The 20923-nt window shown below is 39.1% G+C and overlaps 2 long non-coding RNA genes across 2 annotated transcripts; one reads left to right on the top strand and one right to left on the bottom strand.

Moving 5' to 3' along the window:
- Positions 1-8577: 8577 nt before the first annotated feature.
- LOC109203933 (uncharacterized) lies at positions 8578-10810 on the bottom strand. The gene is made up of 2 exons (XR_003221878.1): positions 10761-10810; positions 8578-10290 (listed from the first exon to the last, which is right to left on the bottom strand). It is a non-coding gene; the product is annotated as an uncharacterized LOC109203933 (long non-coding RNA).
- LOC102076872 (uncharacterized) lies at positions 10289-19830 on the top strand. The gene is made up of 4 exons (XR_269519.3): positions 10289-11239; positions 13779-13847; positions 17058-17232; positions 17323-19830. It is a non-coding gene; the product is annotated as an uncharacterized LOC102076872 (long non-coding RNA).
- Positions 19831-20923: the final 1093 nt, after the last annotated feature.

The raw sequence follows: 20923 nt of genomic DNA, 5'->3' as shown, positions 1-20923 counted from the left end.
GGTGGAGTTGTAGCTTTTGGATCGAGGTCTGCTGCTGTGGTCTGTGAGGCTGGGTCTGCTGCTGTTTGTGATTTGGCTTGTGGACCTGCAGCACGTGCTGGTTCTGGTGGCGTTTTCTTCCTTTGCTGTAGCTTCTGACCCCTGGATCTGATACTATTGTTGCTTTTAAGGTGGTGATGTAGCATGCATTCAAACTGTTCTGCCTGTGCATCAAAAACTTACTAAGGTGCTTTGCGCAGGATTTTCCTGTAGTTTGTCACAGACAGAAAGACCATGTAATGTTCTGGGATTTCATATGGATAACGAGCCTCTCTGCCAAAAATCAGGTAATGGGGTGAGTATTTCAGTGGTCATTTGCTTTTTTGTTCTGAGACCAAACATCACAACATCCAGATAGTCATCCCATGTTTCTGGATGGTCACCAACAACCTTAGAGGGCTCTGGCAATAAAAGCACATGCAAAACATTCATATGAAAGATCATTTTCCTTTTTCTTTTTTTTTTTTTAAATGTCATACCTTTAATGTTTTAGTGGAAGGGAACCCCATAAAACTGTTTTACGCGTTAAGCTGGATGTACTCAAAGTATCAGGCTTTGGTGTGGTCTATTACAGAATATAACAAAGAATTTACCTCTGGATGGTGCCATTCATTCTCTCTACTGAGCCATTTGTTTGTGGGTGATATGGGGAGCAGAGGTTTCTTCTGTGTAACATTCTGCATAACCTTTTGAGCTGCAACAGCAAGTCAAATATACTGACTGTAAGTACATTACAAGAAGATTTGAAATATACAGCAGTCATAAAAATATCAAACAGATTTATAAAAACCAGAAGTAGAAGCTTAAAGACGTATATAATTTTTTTAAAGTGTTACATGCCAATAACAATTTTTGCCAAAGACTGAAGTACTTACTGAATTGACAAATTCCTTTCCTTGCTCACTAAGAACCCTGTTAGGTGCTTCAAACTGATGGACAACTTTGATCAGTTTGTCACTTCCTTTGCTGATTTAGACTTCAGTGGGGATCTGTGTTGGTATTTTGAAGTAGCCAATGAAAACACAAATGTACTGATGTCCCTTTTTGGTTTCTGTAAGTTTCCCAAGAAGGTCCATTCCAACCAATTCAAATGGCTGAGAAATCTTAACTAGAAAAACATATACATTAATAATAATGAAATTACACAGAACGCTAATCTCCTATTCTTATTTTTGAAGTACACAATCAGTAGGTAGGTTTCTAAACAATCAAAACATTCTGTGATTAAACGTGATTATTTTCTATGGTTGATGACTCCCTTTATGGGAATCTATTATTTTTGTTGTTTTTTATTGTTGCAGCACTTGCTTGGCAAACTGCACACTGGGAACCCTGATCTAAAACAAAAGCAATTAAGAAACGCACCAGTTAGTCAGTCCGACCTGTGGCCCTTTGCTGCATGTCTTCTATCCGCTTTCCTGTCTGTCTTCACTATCGCTACCCAATAAAGGCAAAATGCCAAAAATATATATATTTTTAAAAAATCCCCCCGAAATTCCTATTTCCACAGACTAATTGCAGTGTACATCAATACTATACCCCTTAACTTATACCATGTCAAGTCAGTCTGATTTTGAATTTCAAAATAAAAGCCCTTTGAAATTGCCCACATATGACCACCTCTTTCAATGATTTTTGGAATGATATTAATAGGAATTTTCCTGTTTTCACAGACTTAATTCACTCTAGATCAACGGTATACACCCTTATACTGGTACCATGTCAATATCAGCCAGTCTAATTTTGGATATCACAATTTGCCTAAATATTACTAGTCTTAAAAAGAGTCAAGATATCAACTTTAAAATTGTTTTCCTTTATTGTATTCCGTAACAGAAAAATCTAGTGGTGCAAATTTTATCCAAAAATTAACTCTTAACTTGGAAAAGCAGAGCTCAACAGCATTCCAGTAGTCTTTAAAGTCCCAAAACTACAGTGTTAACAATAAAAGTGTTGGGGATTAACACAAGCAAAATAGAAATGTGGAGTGCAGAACAGTTAAAGTGGTATAATGTACTATGCTGTTCAATGTAGTGCGTACGTTTGGTAGAGACAAGAGCACACAATTTTCAAACTTACGGATACAAACTTCACACATGATTGAGATTTAACAGCACGGGACACACTAACACTATTCTTCATCCCTTGCTTTTTTTTTTTTTAAGGTCATTGTTGTTCACGTCAAGGCACTGTTCGTTGTACTACTTCTCACTCTGTAAACCACAAAGCCAAAACTGCCCAGTTACACTCAAAACACTGATCTACATTTTTCAGAACTTCAAATACTGTCCAACTCACCCAGTTTGTCATTGAACATCCTGATCCTGGCGGCTTCGAAAACGAACACGTGACATGGTTGCTGTTCGAGTCAAAACCTAAAATACAGGATCAAAATAAACTGGGTAGATGGTGGACTGAATGAAACATTAAGGTCAATTCCTGCATTTGTCAAACTGTTTACTTACAGCTAGGGCTGGGTGTAATGAGGACAATCTTAATATCATGATACACTATATATATCTCGATATGTTTAAATAATCTACAAAAACTATTTAACCATATAGTGCCTAAAATTGCACTGGCATACTCATTCAAATCAACCATTCAATATTTTTTTTTTCTACTTTGATTACAAAAAAGAAATTTTTTTATTTATTATTTTATATAAACTGTTTTTAAACATAAGTTACCCACAGATTTTTCACAAATGACTATAGTGTGACAGTAAGGGCCTGTCTCAATATGCGTACTTGCGTTCTCGTGTACTTGTGATACGTCATCAGTCGGAGACCAAGTACTGTTCCAATTCAAAGTACGCATCAAGCCAAGAATGCGAAAAATTCCCGGATGTGTTCTCACTCCGCCTGTTTTATTGAGCATGCATCGGTGGTGACTTGTGTGGACTTGGTACAGCTAAATATCCCAGAATGCATTTTGTCCAAAACTCAAACGCGGCAACAGCGGACAAGCGCGGCTAAAAAAAACTTATTACTCTTTCTGGGTCACAAAATAAACTTTTAAGATATTTTCAAGTGAGAATGTAGCTGTGTAAACTTCAAATATCTGCTCGATTTATCAAAATATCATATATTTCCAAACGTGCTCTGACGTTTTCGGAGACGTCTGTGACCCGCCCGCTCCATAGCAGACCACGAGGTCAAGGATCACTGGAGCCGGTCTTTTCGCTACTCGGGTTAAACAAACCCCAAACCCCAGCAGCTTTCTATTGTATTGAGTGTCCACTACAATAAAAATAAAAGCGTTCTAACATCTCACCTGCTTGTTTTTATTAAGGCATACATGTACACTATTTTTATTAGAGATTTCGCTACTGAGGTTAAACATGATATATAAGTCACTTAGATCACTTCTAAATGTTAATGTTTGGTTTATTTCAGAGTTTTATTTGTTCCTGAGTAAATCTGTTTGGCTGTGATTAAAGTTAAGCTTCATAACACATTACTCAGTTAAATTAAGAGGGGACGGCAGTAAAAACTCCGGACCTGTGACATCAAGTACGCTGGTGTTTCAATTGTACATATCGCGAGCACGGACTTGCGTACTTAGAATTGAGAAAGCGCCTAAGTCGCTTTCTATGGTCAGTACTAGACCTTTGACCTTTAACAAACAAAAGATCATAACGGCAACAACAAAAAAAACCTCAATTCACAACACAAAATCAAACAATTTAAATTAAAAAGGTGCTTTTTTTTTTTTTTTTTTTTTTTTTGCTTATAAAATATAAAAATGATAAAATAAAAAATATGAAACAACAAATCTACATAGTGACTATAAAAACCACCAAGAAGAGTCACGGGTATCACAGCTGGTTTATTTAACATTTTCTTTGGCGTGTTGAGGGACGTTGACATGGAGAGTTTAAAACGTTCTTAATTTTGCAGTGGATGACTTTACAGCTGTTGGAATAAATTAGTGGGGCTGCTACTTTTTGCGGCAATATTTTTACCACGTTTTTCAAATTACCGCATTTTGTTCGACATCCTCCATGTGAAATCCAAAATTAGTTTTTGTCCAGCTGTTTAACCCTGTTGGTCATTCAGTCAATGAAATCATTGTGACTAACAATAGATCCTTCTGGATCTAATGTGCCTTAGGCTGTACTACTGCCAAATCTATTTTTCAATCAGCGTCATTAATGATTTTTACCATTTTACTGTAAAAACAATGCATTGTCCAATGCTGTATAGTCCAGGATTTTGTCTTGTATTCACCCACACACCAACCTGATGCTTGCAGCATCTCCACAGCCATCGAGTTTCTTTCGTAGCTGGAAATGCTCCCATCACTGCCCTTGCCATTGCTGAAAATTAAAATTGTTAAAACAAAGTGCATTTTAATAAATATAAAATTGTAGATGTCTCATCTACAGAACAAACACCAAGGAATTGATTGTGAACTTTAGGATGACCAGGAAACCAGTGACCCCTGTTTCAATCCAGAGGAGACCCTTAAGTTAGAGACTGAGATTGCCCAAATACACTACTAAATGTCATGAAACGCTGTGTGGCAGGCAGGAGATGAGGACTCAAAGTGCAGGACTCACCGACTCAGGGGATGAACTCAAAATCACAGCTTTATTTGCTGGTCACAGAAAAACTAGCATACAAAGTATTCCTACCTGTGACTTGCTTGCTGTACAATTCCTGCATCTTAAGCACATGTACCCTCAGCAATAGCTACACACTCTTAATATTTGCACATTCTCTAAAGAGAAAACAAAATCTGTATAAGAGGGCACCTCAATGTTAACTAATGTTAATTTTATGTAATATACTGGGATATTTATAATTTGAAGTATTTGTATCTATTAGAGCTAATGTTACATTTTGTGACTTTGTAATATATTGTATTTAATTTAGCTTAGTTGCAAAAAGGCGCAAATTCTAAACCCAGAGGAGAAGACTCAAAAATCAATTATAATATAATGATCTTCTGACGGTCAATAGGATGGTCAGAAGATCATGTATGGAAAATGTACATGATTCCATCATGGGAGAGAGGAAAAATTGCCTGGGCTCAAACACCTCCAGAAATCACTGAACAGTTCACAATTTGAATAGACACTGATTTAGATTCCTCCAAAAATTACTGTGACAACGAGTTGGGTATAACCTTGAAGAAGGGGAAAAAAAAGGGTGTGTCACTCCTCTTGTTGTCCACCTGGAGACGGCCACTAAAGGCAGTAAATGCTTTCTAGGACAGCATCTGTGTCTGTGAGAATGGGAACAGGAATTCTTTAGCTCTCCTGCTTTGGGGAACCCTTGGCTTGTCCATGCCACAAAGCAGACACACCATGAACTCTGTGTGCACCTGCTTGGCATTGCACATCTCACGATGTAAGATTAATGCATTTGTTGTTGCAATGTCCAAAAAATGCAGCAACATGGTCCTGTACCAGCAGGCAGTTTTTCTGTGAGTGGAATAGTATTTAGATGAGCCGGTCTGACAGGTCAGCCCCATCTATATTTTTATTGTATGCCATGATTTTTGTGGGACTGACGTATCACGATCTGTTTCCAAGGAAATGCTGGAAATTGGGTTCTTAAAATTTATCTCAAAGTTGTTGTTTCCCTTGATTTCCTAGTTAACAGATAAAACAGATTAATTCTGTGGTTTGAAAATTGTGTGCACTCATCTGTCATATATATATATATATATATATATATATATATATATATATATATATATATATATATATATATATAATATATATATATATATATATATATATATATATATATATATATATATATATATATATATATATATATATATATATAAGAGAGAGAGATCCCAAAAGAGTGATGTATAATACAGTTGAAATTACTTTCGAACTCTGCAGACTGCTGAGGTAGACTTGTGATTCCTATGGTCTTCAGAAGTATTTAAAAAGTAGTATGGGAGGAATAGGAAGAGCCTTTAGCTTTAATAAAAATTGATTTTAGTTTACCTTTAGGTCCTCATAAGTGTTTAAGTTTGTGGCATCAATATCGACTTTAGATTTCTGCATCCACAACCGCAGGCTTCTGAAATGTTCAATGTTTTCCCCACTACAATGACTTGCAAACACAACTGCTGCACTTAGAACCATGTCATCAAGTTCTTTTAAGGAAGTCGCAGTAGTGAAGAGGTCAAACTGTGTGCATTGTCAGATCGTAGTTTGTTGGTGCACTTCAGATTAAGGAGAAGTTATGTTTAAGCTTTTCAAAAAAGAGAGAAATGGTGCCATATGCCAAATTACTAAATGGCATGTCATGGTCAAACATGATTATACTTACTACTTTTTACGAGTCTCCTCGGCATTCTTCATGAGAGGAGTCAGACATCTTTGAAGAATGTGAACCTCAAAGTCTTCCTTGCTTTCTTTTCCAGAAGCGATGTTGTAGTAGTGATTAATGGTGTCACGCAGATATTTTGGGCAAATGCTGAAGATTGCTTGCATTAGTACCATTGAGCCATCACAAATGAGCATTATAGGAGCATGCATTCCTTTACACCTGTTGCATCCAGTTAAACAATGTCCTCCCAAAAAGCATCTTTGAAAAATCCGAGTGCTCCTCAAAGACCAAAGACCACTTTTTAGGTGTAACATCACCTTCTGTGATGATGTTCTTGTCATCCATCATTAATTGTAGACTAAGAATCTCGTTTTGGTGAAGATGACTTTTCTTTCGTATTTCCAAGGATATGTTTTGCAAGACTTGAGGAGTTTGAACTTTAAGTCACTCAGGTATTTTAAACATATTTAGAGCCAGTGTTGTTATATAGGTGTATATATAGCCAACATTTAATTTTGAGAACCATCCTTAAATACACATTGTATTATTTAATAAGACATTGTATAAAAGCATTAATTTAAAATTTGCATTGTTTTTGCTTCATTTATTTTCTCCTCCAAATATAAACTGGTCATTCCTAAAATGGGTCCATGTGCCACAGTGGTATACTAATGATGACTTTGTAGTGACTGACCTGTAGGGCTTTGCGATATGTCTACAATCTCATATCCTGATATTTTATTTCATATCCCAGTAATGATATGTATCACAATATAGTACACTTTATGTATATTCAGTGAATAGTATATGTAATCACCACTATTACTTTTTACATTTAAATGAGAAAATCAAAAATGACTACTCATTCATTTATAGTTTACCAATTTTTACTAATGCGTGAAATCCCTGTTTTTCAACAGTGTAAAAAAGGGACCATATCGTTGTAGATCATGATTTATAATGGCCGCTGTTATCTCCTTCCATCTGTGAGTCTTTGTTATATGGCGTGCCATGGGCAAAAGCCTTTTCTGTCGTTTGACTCTGTGGTTTATTTTGAGAACCTGGCGACTCCTTTTTGCTTATCTGTAAACTCTCTCCATACTCTTTCACGTGAATCTTGCGTAGGTGGTAGAAGAGGTTTGTCGTGTTGAGTCTGTGGTGGGGACCAGTTTGCGCCATAATTTGCATAGTACAGTTTTCTGGTCCCTGTCAGACTTTTCATAACCAAACTATGTCCGTGCTACAGAGGTAGCCCCTCATTTAGGAATAAGCTCCTTGATTTGTTTTGACTGGTCCTTCTGTTTGGAGCTACCTGGTTCTGCCTCATCCTCACTGGCCATGCTGGTATTCTGTGCCTGCATCCATGTGGTGACCATCCAAATGATGAAAAAAATCTTGCTGTAAACAGTGTATTTTGTGACACCACGAAACAAATGACAGAGTATAATGTTAAATGGTAATGTTGTAATTCTGTCATGAGATATATTTTGTCATTTCACACAGCCCTACTGACCTGCTCAGGTGACTGTTGTCCATCTCTGACCTGTATGGCTCCATCTGGTGTATAACTAGGCGATGCTGATAACTCCACCTCTTGCTCTTGACATTATCGTTAAGAGAATAGTACGTTTAAGGGTAGTTTAAGTGGTATATTCTAAACAAATTTGAAGAAAAATGTAAAATCTGTGGCTAATTACAGAACTGTAGACTGTTTCTATTCAAGTAGACATAAACATGTTTTAGTTGCATACAACGGGATTTGAATGAAAGGAACTGAAATAGCTGGGTATCAGGTTTTGGGTCCGTTGTTTAACTTTGGTGTATTTGGGACGCTCTCCCCAGTTAGCACAGGGGAGTGTCTAGCTGAGTGTAAGCTCTTCCTTCAGGCACTCGTTTTTTATTTTGCCTTTGTTATTTTCGGAGTAATCCCGGGTGGGGATTTAGGTCCCTGTCGGGGGTAGGCTTTTCAGTGCTTTGAGCACTGAAAGTTTGCCTTTAAAGTTGCCTCGAGCCTGGTACACTCCAGAAGCTAGGTAGGCTAGCATTCGAGGGTAGGTAGGACTGGGGAGAGGTTCAGTGGTATTTTTATTTATTGGTTAACCCCGTTGCTATACAGTTTTCTCCTGTCTTTGATGTGCGTGTTGGGGGAAGGTTCTCTCTAATTGGTATCGTTAGCCCTAGGGTAGCTGTATTGTGTGCTATTGACCGGTTTTCTTTTTTTTTTTAAGTGTGTGTGTGTGTGTGTGTGTGTGTGTACTTACACGTACGTTTTCGTGACATATCAGTACCTATGACAAAAATGTGACAAATGGGAACGTGCCTTTCCGAAGGTCCTAGAGGCATGGGAATCACAAAGTTTGACCCATGCTTCCAGGAACACGCCCATCTGTTGAGATTTTCGTCAAACCTGAATTTAATGCTACTTGTGAGGACACTGTCAGGTTTATGTGACTTATGAGTACCATAAGGTCACACACTGATATTTCATGTTTAGGTGAATTGTGAAAGCCCATGGATACACACACAATTTTCAAGTATACATGACTTATAAGGACCAGGTAAGGCTAACGTCTGTATTTTCAGCTTGGCTCTTGTTACAGGTTTTTGAAATTACAATATAATAGGCATAGATGTACAATAGTAACGATGACCAGTCGGGTAACTTCTGACAGAAATATCAGACATTCATGTGTTAATACAACACAGTAAATCTGAGCTGTATAGAGACTTAAAAAGAGACAAAGCTCAAATGTGGTCAGTCTACTTTTTAAGTCTTAATATTGTATTGCATTAATTCATTTTGCAGTGAATTTTTATGTGAATAAAAACATGGAACATTATCTGCCTTTCTTATTTTTTAATTACAAAATGCACCCATAATAAACAGATTTATGAGTAAGAACAACGCAATGCAGAGACCTGCAACACTGAAATAACTGTGAGAGTAACAAACTATCTCCCTTGCTTGTTTAAACTGAAAACAGTATGAACTTATGATGGCAAAAACCAGGAGAAAGGACTGAGTAACTTTGTCTGTTGGGTTACTAATGACTAAGTCAAAAATGTAAAAAAATGAAAATAAAGTTAATTTTAACTGATGCAGCATTCCTGAACCTGGATTTTATAATTTTATTTATTCATCTTTCGTTTCAATGTTATGATCCTGTTGTGGATGTAATACTTTACGGCAACCCAGTCTCTGCCTTTCAGAGCTGCCGGCTCTGCTTGGATGCAGGAGTCACATTCCTTTTTGCCAGGTACTTTGCAGCTTGTTATAAAATGAAGCAAGTGCTGCTCAACAGCCTTGACTTTATCATTTGTCCACTTGCACCTCGCCTTCCCAGCTGTCATAAATGGAAACAAAAAAAAATATCTTAATGCGAATGTAAGATAACAGAAAATATTCTAGTTTATAATGTGAATACAAAATGTTCTTAAACCTTAGTTTCTACTGGAGCACTTTAAAGGAGCAATAAGCACAATTCATCATAAAAATGGCTATGTGAAGAATTAGAGGTGTAATTTCATCTCGAGTACAGCATGAAGTCACACTCCCTCTCTCTGTGTTGATCTCCAGCCATAGACTTTGGTTTGGTTTACAGGCAGTGCACAACAGCACACCTAGCAGTGAAAAGATATTGCTTAATGCTCCTTTAAGGATGCTTGGGATGAACCATTTGAAGTGCTGTGTTCTGCTGGGAATCAAAAAAGATGAAACGGATTATGATAAAAGCTCTTAATAGTGTCATGCCTGAAAAGAATAAACATGTCCATTGATAACAAGTATATTCACTTAAAACATTTTGTATATGGGTGCCTTTACCCTTTCTTGGTGCAGTGTTGCTGATGTTTTTGCTGTCCAGGGTGGTTGAGGCAGAAGCGCCCTCCATATTGTCCAGGGAAGCTGAGTAAAGTGTGTGGCTTTAGTTCCCAGAATTCTTGGTCCTTGAGCCTTTGAAAAGTAACAGTGAAATATGAGAATTAATGCATGCAATAGGTTTGTTTGCTTTTTTGTTTGCATTGTAGGCAAAGTCAGCATTGGGCAGTGTGTAATTTTACATTTGATATGAATATTTTACATGTGAACATAATCTACTAATAATACTCATCAATACTCAGGCATGTCCCTAGGAACACATTACTTGCATGCACCACCTCTCAACTTGTGTGCCTAATCTCACAGAAGTGGACCTCCTAATCCTTATATTTAATATTTGCCTTTGTATTGCTTATTTATGCATTTTGCCAGACTTCAATGTATCCAGATCTTTTAGTACCATATTAATGAATGGTGTCTACCATTCTGTCTAATTTATATACTGCTGTCCCTTAAGCCCATCTAACATGACTATCAGGAATCTATTAACTGTCTCCAGTCTCATAACTTAAAGATATTATCACACACTGGGCAAGTCAAGATACCTTTGTGTTGTTGAGGGTCAGTGATGGTTTCTCCACTGGAATCATCACCATCAGGATTGATCGCGATGTCATCCAGCCCTTTCCCCTGCAGGTCAGACAGTTTTCCTTTCTCCATTGCAATCAACAGTTTGCTGACTTTTGCAAGCTGCAGGGTACTCTCTGGAAGCCGGTAGAATTCTCGATGGACACGGATGTCGTGTCCGAGAAAGGTGGCAAGTTGATCCATTTCACATTTTCTTTTAGATTTAGTACTGTGGACAAAGTAGCAACTTGTTTCCGCAATCTTGTTGAGGTAAGGGCCTCTGGGTACTTTGCACCACATTTATTTGAATACTTGCGAAAGCAGTCAGAGCCACTGTAATGGGAAAGGACACCTGGGCGTGCAAACAAGTACACATTCTCTGTGCGGACTTGACACTCACTTCTGGCTTTTGCGAGGAGCTCCATTGCAGCGATCATGTCAGATGTGAGAAGCACAGGTACCATTCTTGACCTTTTACCACGAATCTCAACTCTGTCAAAGTGCTTTGCAAGTTTCCTTTCAAACTCAGTTAGGCCGATCATAATGTCAGGATTCAACTCTGTGCGATTCCAGGATGTAAAAACCTGGAGCTCCATTTTTGAAACTTCTCCTTGCCTTTTTCTGTTAAATAGCACTACCTGCGTCAAAGTTACTTGAGCAAGATTTCCGAAGGTTGTGCTGTTGGGTTTTTCCTCAAGGTCCTTCATGTACATTGCAGACTTAGTAGCAAGAAACTTGTGTAGCAGTGACACATCCTGTGTAAATGGCAAAATCTGTGGTTTATTCCATTTGGCTTGCTGAAGTGTATCCAATGCAGCAGCTGAAATGGACTCTGACCACTTTTTTTCATACAGAGTGGCAAACTGCTTGGCTGACTCTGCAACATCATAGCGATTTGCAATGATGGCTTTACACCGCACAATGCTTGCAACTTTCGCCAAACTGTGTCCCAATTTCAAAGCCAAGGATGGGGTTTTATGAGTTGCTCTCTAGCTCATAACCAGCAGCAGCTCTGACTGCTTGTATGACATGGGGAAAGTTACTAGGCATAACAAGGTTCACAGGGGATTTCTTTAAATCACCCTGCCGTTCTTTGTTCAGCTGAGACACCTGAGTTAGAAAACACACAAACACTGCAGATTTTCTTTAACTCGCGAGGGCAGCCATGAAACGCAGGATCTGCGTCTCATCTCTGTCTGCGTTTTTTATTTATACTTTTTGTGTGTGTGTGTGTGTGTGTGTGTGTGTGTGTAAAGATAACAGAGTTATTCTCAGAACTCAGAGCTGAGGTTCCCCTTTTCTAAGTCTGTATCTTCCAAACCAGAAAGAGGAAGCTGCAAGTTGTTTATCACAGAAGAGTTCATGTCAAAAGTTACTAGGTGAAAAGTCACATAGACATGTGCTTAATGATAAAATAAAAAGATACATTTCATATAGCTGATCACATTATACAATATTCTCTTTTGACATTCCCTCCTGTTGATCACGAAATGAAATGTACAATTCATCAGTGAGTAACTACTTGTCTTTCACATTCTCAGTTACTACATCATTAGTTACACTTCATCTTCATCTAACAAATAGGAAAAGAAGTCTTCATGATCTTCATCGGTTTTGGTACATCTGCGTATGCTGTGAGTGACAAACTTATCATCTGTGAAATTACAGCTTTAAACAAGGAATAACTCAAATAAAGAAAAATAAAATCAGGAAAAGTCCAACGACAATCAACAGTCTCTTTAAAACTTGTTAAAGTTGAGCGCTTCTTCCTGGATGAGGATGTTGATGTTGTTGTGCACTTTACAAAAGTCATTCTCAGGGTGTTTCCCATATATGGTTGTGCTAATACGCTCGGCATGTGCGAGCAAACATAACAGTCTTTCTCTGCAGTTCTGTTAAACACGTATCTGTACCAGGCATAGTCCATCTCTTTTCTCGGCTCGTGTATTGTTGTCTTCCTTCTTCCTGGGTGGATAGTGTGATGAGCAGAGCCGTTGCCAGTAGTGAGACACCAGTTACCACCTGAGAACACTACATTTTACTTAAGGCATTTAGGTCATTTCTATTTTTTCAAAGAACCCACACATCTTACATATTTCAAACTTTTAAGTTAGGAAAAAACTTTGCATTGCTCACAGCTCATAGCTCACAGCTCTAAAACCAGACATTAGTAAATCATATGCCTAATCATTATGTGTCATTGTGATCCACAAGTATGATCACAAATTTGTGATCAAAAAGTTTAAGCTGAAGTAATGAGTGCTGGATAGCAAATAAATAAGTGTGTGTGTATACGTGTATATATGAGATGGCATTGTTTAACGAGATTGGGGTCTCAACAGTTGAGTTGGCTGAGCATGGTGTAGCATCTCAGCATGTTCCCCTGTTGCCAGATCAAGCTATAGCACCATCTGTGTCTACGCCTGTTGCTCAGGAACTGCCTGAGGGCACTGCCGACGACACTGCCTCATTTTGAGCCACTCTCAATACAGTTCTTTTTGGGTTCAAAGCAGGATGCTAGGCTACGAGTTCATCTGGCTCATCTCCAGCTGGAGAGAGAAAAATGCGAAAGGGAGTTTCATCTGAAGGAGGAGTTGGAACTTAGGCGTTTAGGGGCAGAGCTGGCCAGAGCCAGGGAGATTGAGCTGAAAAACGTGAAAGCAGAGACAACTTTTAAGATGTAACATTTAGAACTCCAACAGGTTTCCCTTCTTACGACTGCCACCATTCCACAGCCACGGGCAGCGTTTGATGTAGGAGAAAGGTTGGCTAGTTGAAAAAAGTTGGTTGATGTGGCACATTGACTTCTGAAGAAATTTTAGATTGCACTCATCAGAAAAGTTGCCAACCCCTGCTATAGAGTTTAATTTGACTGTATGAGATTAACATTCAGTTTCTATGTTGTCAGCTATAATGGCTGGACAGCCTTTAAGAATCAAATCAGCTTCTAAATAATTTGCTGGTTTTTCCTCTTCTTGTTTTTTACTTTCTTTGAGGCTCTGGTGACTCTGTAGACTCTTGAGTCTAGAAAAGCAGCTGTTGGACAGAAAGATGTCAACTGAGTGGTAAGTATTTTGCTCTTCCAATATATTGTTAATCTTCAGTGTGGGAAACAAGATATTTAGTAAGTAGTAAAGAAATAAAATTTATTAATTTAATTTATAACTTAATATTTTGTTGCACAACCTTTTGAGGCAATCACTGCAATCAAACGATTCCTGTACATTATGCAGCATTATTCAACATTATGCACTCCATACTGTACATTAATGCCACTGTTTTGCACATACCAACCTCTGTACATTTTATATTTTATATATCTTATTTTATTGTTTACTCTATTTCATTTGTAAAACATGTATACACACACACACACACACACACACACACACACACACACACACACACACGTAGAAAAACATATTTAGTATACACATTCAGTAATGTATATACCTTTATATATGGTACATATATTTATTACTTTTTAGATTAACCATTTTTATATTTTGCTTGTTGCACGTTATTGTATTTTGCACAACTCTGTTGCTTGTGAAGCTTGCACACAAGAATTTCACTCGCATGTACTGTATCAGTGTACCTGCACATGTGACGTGACAATAAAGGTGATTTGATTTGTAACTGTCAATGAGACTTCTGCACCGCTCAGCAGGTATTTTGGCCCACTCATGAGCAAACTGCTCCAGTATTTTCCGGTTTGAAGGGCGCCTTTTCCAGACAGCATGTTTCAGCTCCTTCCAAAGATGCTCAATAGGATTGAGGTCAGGGCTCCAAGAAGGCGACTTTAAAATAGTCCAATGTTTTCCTCTTGGACATTCTTGGGTGTTTTTAGCTGTACGTTTTGAGTCATTGTCCTGTTGCAAAGACCCATGACCTCTGACTGAGACCAAGCTTTCTGACGCTGGCCAACACATTTCTCTAGAATCCCTTGATGGTCTTGACATTTCATTGTACCCTGCAGATTCAAGACACCCTGTGCCAGATGCAGCAAAGCAGCCCCAGAACATAACAGAGCCTCCTCCATGTTTCACAGTAGGGAAAGTGTTCTTTTCTTGATATGCTTCATTTTTCCTTCTGTGAACATAGAGCTGATGTGCCTTGGCAAATAGTCTCATCTGTCCATAGGACATTCTCCCAGAAGCTTTGTGGCTTGTCAACATGTAGTTTGGCATATTCCAGTCTTCTCGGTTATCTCCCATGTAGTCCACTTTGGCTCAAACAACAACAGATGGTGTGATCTGACACTGATGTGCTTTGACCATGAAGTTCACCTTGGATCTCTTTAGAAGTCTTTCTGGGCTCTTGTTACCATTCAGATTATCCATCTCTTTGATTTGTCATCAATTTTCCTCCTGCGGCCACATCCAGGGAGGTTTGCAACAGTCCCATTAATCTTAAATTTCTGAATAATATGTGCAACTGTAGTCACAGGAACATCTAGCTTCTTGGAAGATGGTCTTATAGCCTTTACCTTTAACATGCTTGTCTATGATTATCTTATCTCCTGAGACATCTTTCCTTTCGCTTCCTCTGGTCCATGTTTAGTGTGGTAATAATTCATTTCAAGATTTTAGACACCTGTGATGCTATTTGGTGGACACACATTGTATTAACATGTCCCCTTGGTCACATTATTTTCAGTCTTTTGTAAGGGTACCATCATTTTTGTCTAGGCCTGTTCCATGTGTTTATTTTTTAAATAATTCTGTTGAAGCATGGTTGAACAGAATTGCTCTTGACGAAGGCGGTCGCATTTTTCTCCTCTCCTCCTCCTCCTCTCCCTTAGCTTCCCTGCTTAGCCTCTTATGTCCTTGTCTAGTCTCGTGTTTTTTGTATTACTTTCTCTGGAACAATCTCTCACAGTCTGTTTTCTAAAACCTAAAAGAGGAATCATGGATTTGATCAACTGGTCTCTGAATGCAATTGACACGCCTTTCTCAACGAGAAGTCTGGGCTTGGGTGAGCCTGAGTGCTGAAGATTTCTACCTATTCGGAACCATGGTAACAGGGTTCTGGCTGATCGGAGCTGGCTTGGCCCTGGCTTATCGAAGAATTAAGAAAGCGGAACCGGCTGTTCAAACCTCCACAAGGCTGCCCGCTGGGATTGAAACGATGGGACGAGGCGTGAGTTTCTCAAAATGGGCTCATTGAGTGCAGCACGGATAAGATCTTGGAAAGGCTACGGCTGCTGTGAATACTCAGAATAAGATCTCTGAGTGTAGACTGGATTACATCTTGGAAGGGCTAGCTCGGAATAACATCTGTGAGCGCAAATTGGATGACATCTCGGGGAGGCACACTGTCGTGAGTTTTTCAGAATCGGCTCCTTGAGCACAAGAATGACAACATCACAGAACGCAAGTATGGGGAAGCTCGCGGCTCTCCAACGGGAGATTGAGAGACCAGTGTTGGACTGTAGAACTGCTTTGAAATTCATATAAGCTGTTCGCACTAAAGTAAAAAGCACCATCACTTCATGCGGCTACCTTCTCGGCGCCAGCTGCGGTCGCAAGGCTGGAGCTGTGCAACAACACCCTGATTACAGACTGTGTTTAGTCTGTTCCTTCCCATTCCATGCAAGGCCACCTGGGTTGGCTGGAAGACTGTTTACTTAGCCTGGCAGGGCGAAGGACACTGTCTCAGCTGAACTCTGGACACGCACACACATACATATACACTGATATGCACACACTCATCCCCCCCTCCCTTTCCAAACGCCTTCGACGCTTATTCCCTTCCGATGCTGACGGTGGATCATGGAGACCAGCGCATAGGCTGCAGGCCCGGATGTACTGTCTAAATCGGCTGTCTCTCACCCTTTACCCACCCCTGTTGCTTGTCATGTGTTTCTTTGGTGTATTAAGAGTTTTTTTTCATGTGCTATGTGCAGAGGTGTTTTTTTTCTGTTCTCAAACTGATCTCCCTGTTGGAGCTCAGTCTGGGGGGAGTTATTTTTTTCTCCTTATCTTTCCTCGTGTGGTGCTTTTTCCATGTTATACCTCTCTGACCTGTCTTCCCCATGTGATGTTTTGTGTAATGTATGTATGGTCGGAGGGTAAGATGGCGCCGCCATTGCGTGCAATAGGTCGGCAGCCTTATGAAATTTCCCCCTTGTGGGACTAATAAAGGTATATCAATCAATCAATCAAAAGCAATGTCTGACTTTCATTGGTTAACATTCATAGAATTGTTGTTATTACTTTTGTCAGAATAGTGAGTTCAGTGACCATTGTGACTTTTTCTTTCATTGACCGAAGGGTGCCAGCAGTTTTGTCCACGTGTGTATGTCCCACTGGGAGGAGTTCCCCTGGATAAGCTGGAGGTGGTGGCTGGGCAGAGAGAGTTCTGGGCTTCTCTGCTTGGATCCCAGGGGCAGGATCCTGACTGCAGATAAATGGAACAGTGCAATGATTCAGCTTGGTCTATCTTGAGGTCTGTTCTGTAGCAAATGCAGGAAATAAAATGTTTTAAGAAGAGCAAATATAACCTGGTGTTCTAAAGAATATGATTGTTTCCTTGTAGGATACCAGGAGAGACGAGCCCTCCGTCACAGGTGGTGTGTTCAGTGAAGAAAGTCACCTGCAGATTCAAGACCATTGCATCTCTATCCCACATTCACTGCCACTGTACATAAGGGAAGTTGAACTTTCTTCAACCACTGCATTTTCATCATCTTAATCCATGAGTCATTCAGGCAGTAATGCCTGGACTGAGCAGGACTGCTTAAACTTGGGTTCAAAATAATTCAATCTAAAACTTTGGTTTTGTTTTTTTTGTAAGGTTATTAAAGTTTTAAATTGTTTAACAAATAAATATGAAAATTTAATTTGATAATATTTGAAGTATAATTAAATAACACAAGCTACAATAGTGGGAATATACTTGTTTGTCATTACAGTGTCCAGTATGTTGGCTAATAAATAGTTTTTGCATTTGAAAATAAAAGTTGAGCTGATTTCAGCTGCATCACAAAATGTGTTTTATTATTTTTTTTTTAATCATACTTGCATACATTGTTTATTGATTAGGTGTTGTACTAGAAAGCTCTTATGTTCAAGGATGACAAAATGTAATGTGATTTAGTTGCATTATGATTTGTATGCAAGTAAAATTAAATTGCAAGTTACCACAAATTGTTTTTAATGTAGTTAAACTTAATGTTTATTTCAGTGGATAAACATTTAATGTCTCATTCAGGAAATTTGGGGGGGGTGGCCAGTTTAGTGGCGACCCTGTCATCAAGATATATTCTGGCAAAATTGAGAGGAGCCTTTATGTTCCTTTTGCTTAGCGATGGTTTTCGTCTTGGAACTCTGCCATGCAGGCCATTTTTGCCCAGTCTCTTTCTTATATTGGAGTTATATTGCAAGTGAGGCCTGCAGTTCTTTGGAGGTTGTTCTGGGGTTTTTTTTGTGAACTCTTCAATGAGTAGTTGCTGTGCTCTTGGGAGTAATTTTGGAAGGGCGGTCACTCCTGGCAAGGTTAATCACTGTTCCAAGTTTTCTCATTTGTTCCTGAATTTCCTTGGATTGTGGCATGATGTCTGGCTTTTGAGGATCTTTTGGTCTACTCCACTTTGTCAGGCAAGTTATATTAAAGTGATTTAGCAACCACAATGCCTTAGAAATGGCAAATGGCAAACCACAGCCCTCACTGGTTTGCTGTGCTGCCTGTGGACACTCAAATTGCTCAGAAGACATGCATATTTTTCCCACTGATCACAAAAAGAGAAAGGAATAGTTGGCTCGAGTCAGTAGGAGTGACCTTAAACTGACAAAAGATTACAACAGAAAAGTATTTGAGGTAAAATCGTAACAATGCATTTGCACTTTTCACAAAGATCACACCACTGGGAAGATTGATTAAAAGGTAAATTAAAAACCATTTCAGGAAATGTTTACTTTATTGTTTTTACGTGGTTGGAAATCCTTTAACCACACAGGTGGAGTAGCAACTCTTGCACTTCTTTGAACCAATAGTCTTTTTTTTTCTGGCTTTGCTGTTCTGAGTGGGATGTCTGGCAGCATACATTAGTACTTCCTCCAATCTGCTTCTCAACAGTCAACAAACAGGTGGTATAAACTTTGAAGAGCATCTTTTCTGCTTGGCACAAAGACACAGCTCAGATTTGGACTCATTAGACCAAAGCACAGATTTCCACTGGTCTAATGTCCATTCCTTGTGTTTCTTGGCCCAAACAAATCTCCTCTGCTTGCTTTTCCTTTGTATTGGTTTCTTAGCAGCTATCTGACCATAAAGGTCTGATTTGCGCAGTCTTCTCTGAACAATTGATGTAGAGATGTCTGGTACTGGAACTCTGTGTGGCATTTATCTGGGCGTTGAGGTGCTGTTAACTTGCGATTTGTGGGGCTAGTGACTCAGATGAATTTCTCCTCAGCAGCAGAGGTGACTCTTGGTCTTCCTTTTCTGGAGTGGTCCTCATTTGAGCCAGTTTCATCATAGTGCTTGATGGTTTTTGCAACTACGCATTCAAAGTTTTAGCAATTTTCAGGCCGACTGACCTTTAGTTCTTAAAATAATGATGGACTGTCATTTCTCTGTACTTTGCTGATTGGTTCTTGCCATAATATGAATTCTAACAGTTGTCACATAGGTTGGTACATAGCTGACAGCCCTGACTTCTGCACAACAAAACTGATTGTCCCAACCCCATTAAGAAGGCAAGAAATTCCCCAAATGAACCCTGACAAGACACACCTGTGAAGTGAAAACCATTTCATGTGACTACACCATGAAGCTTATTGAGAGAAGGCAAAGTTTGCAGCGCTGTCAACAAAGTAAAGGGTGCCAAAAATATATATCTATACAACATATCTATGTATACATGTATATGTGGGCAAGAGAATTAAAACACACAGTTGTTAGGCTTCACTTCACAGTCAGTGTTTCAGTAGTTTTCCTCTTTTTCACCCAAAAATATTTGTGTTAAACTGTCAACCAATGTTCCCTCTAAGCTGCGCACGTGCGCAATTGCGCACTGCTGGCACGGTCTCTGAGCACAGAAAATCTGCGCTGCGCACAAAAAAAATCTAACCTGAATTGAAATTAAAATTAAAACTTTAACAATTCTGTTTTGCAGTGTTAGTCAGTAAGTGACTGCCTGCTCCTGTATGGGATTAGAACGATGCCACCTTATCCCATAGTCCAGCCAATAACGCGATTCACATTCGTATATACGCAGCCAATCAACGTCGTTGACAGGCTATGACAGCGTCCTTATGTGCCGACACCGGTGTTTTAGCTAGCAAAGCGGCGTGGCTGATGTGGAGTGAAGCCACATTAATGACAACGTGTACAACCATTGGAGATGTGAGCAGGACAGACGGAACAATTGACGGAAAAAGTGTGGACTTTATACCAGTTTTTAAATTGTGTTGATAGGCCACGTAAAACCAGAGTTATAATAAAAATATCTGCAATGTTTGGTTTTCTTCCTGAATACTATCGTTGTTTATATTTACTGCGGGAAGAAACGGTAAAAACGGCGTTTTATAAGAAAAAAGGCTCGAAAGCACTCTCCGCCTGTGAGCAAAACCAAAACCAAAAAACCCCCCACCCTTTCCTATTGGTCGAAAAAAGTACCGTGTCGACCAATCAAAAAATGATATGGCAACGTGGCATTCAGTTGTTAAGAAACGGGGGGAAGTTTTAGGAGTGACGGCGGTGTTCTGAGATGTGAGAGATTTGAGACGTTTAGCGCAAATATTGTGTAGTTAGTGTGTAGTTAGTGTGTAGTTAGTGTGCAGTGTACTCAATAGTTTTGTTGTGTGTGTCAGAACAATGAGGCGGCTGCTGAATGTTACAGGTGTTAGTCAAAGAAAAAAGCGTCTGGACTTAAAGAAGTCCAGACGCTTTTTTCTTTGCAAACTCCTTTGACTACGATGACCTGGATGACTGAGAATCTTCACAGACATGTTACAGGTGTTACAGCAGTGATACATCTCCTGTTGTCAGGCCTGCAGGTATCAGGCTGGTGTTCTCCTTTATCTCATAGTGGACAGAAATTATTTTTTGGAGTGGCACAAATAATTTGTGTGGCATCAGATTTGATGCAGAACAGCTGATTGTTCTGTAAATAGTTTGAAATGTTTATTTAAAAACG

The sequence above is a fragment of the Oreochromis niloticus genome, linkage group LG10 (genome assembly GCF_001858045.2).
Source record: "Oreochromis niloticus isolate F11D_XX linkage group LG10, O_niloticus_UMD_NMBU, whole genome shotgun sequence".
In the NCBI taxonomy this organism is placed as follows: domain Eukaryota; kingdom Metazoa; phylum Chordata; class Actinopteri; order Cichliformes; family Cichlidae; genus Oreochromis; species Oreochromis niloticus.
This window is presented reverse-complemented; position numbering and strand designations above follow the sequence as displayed.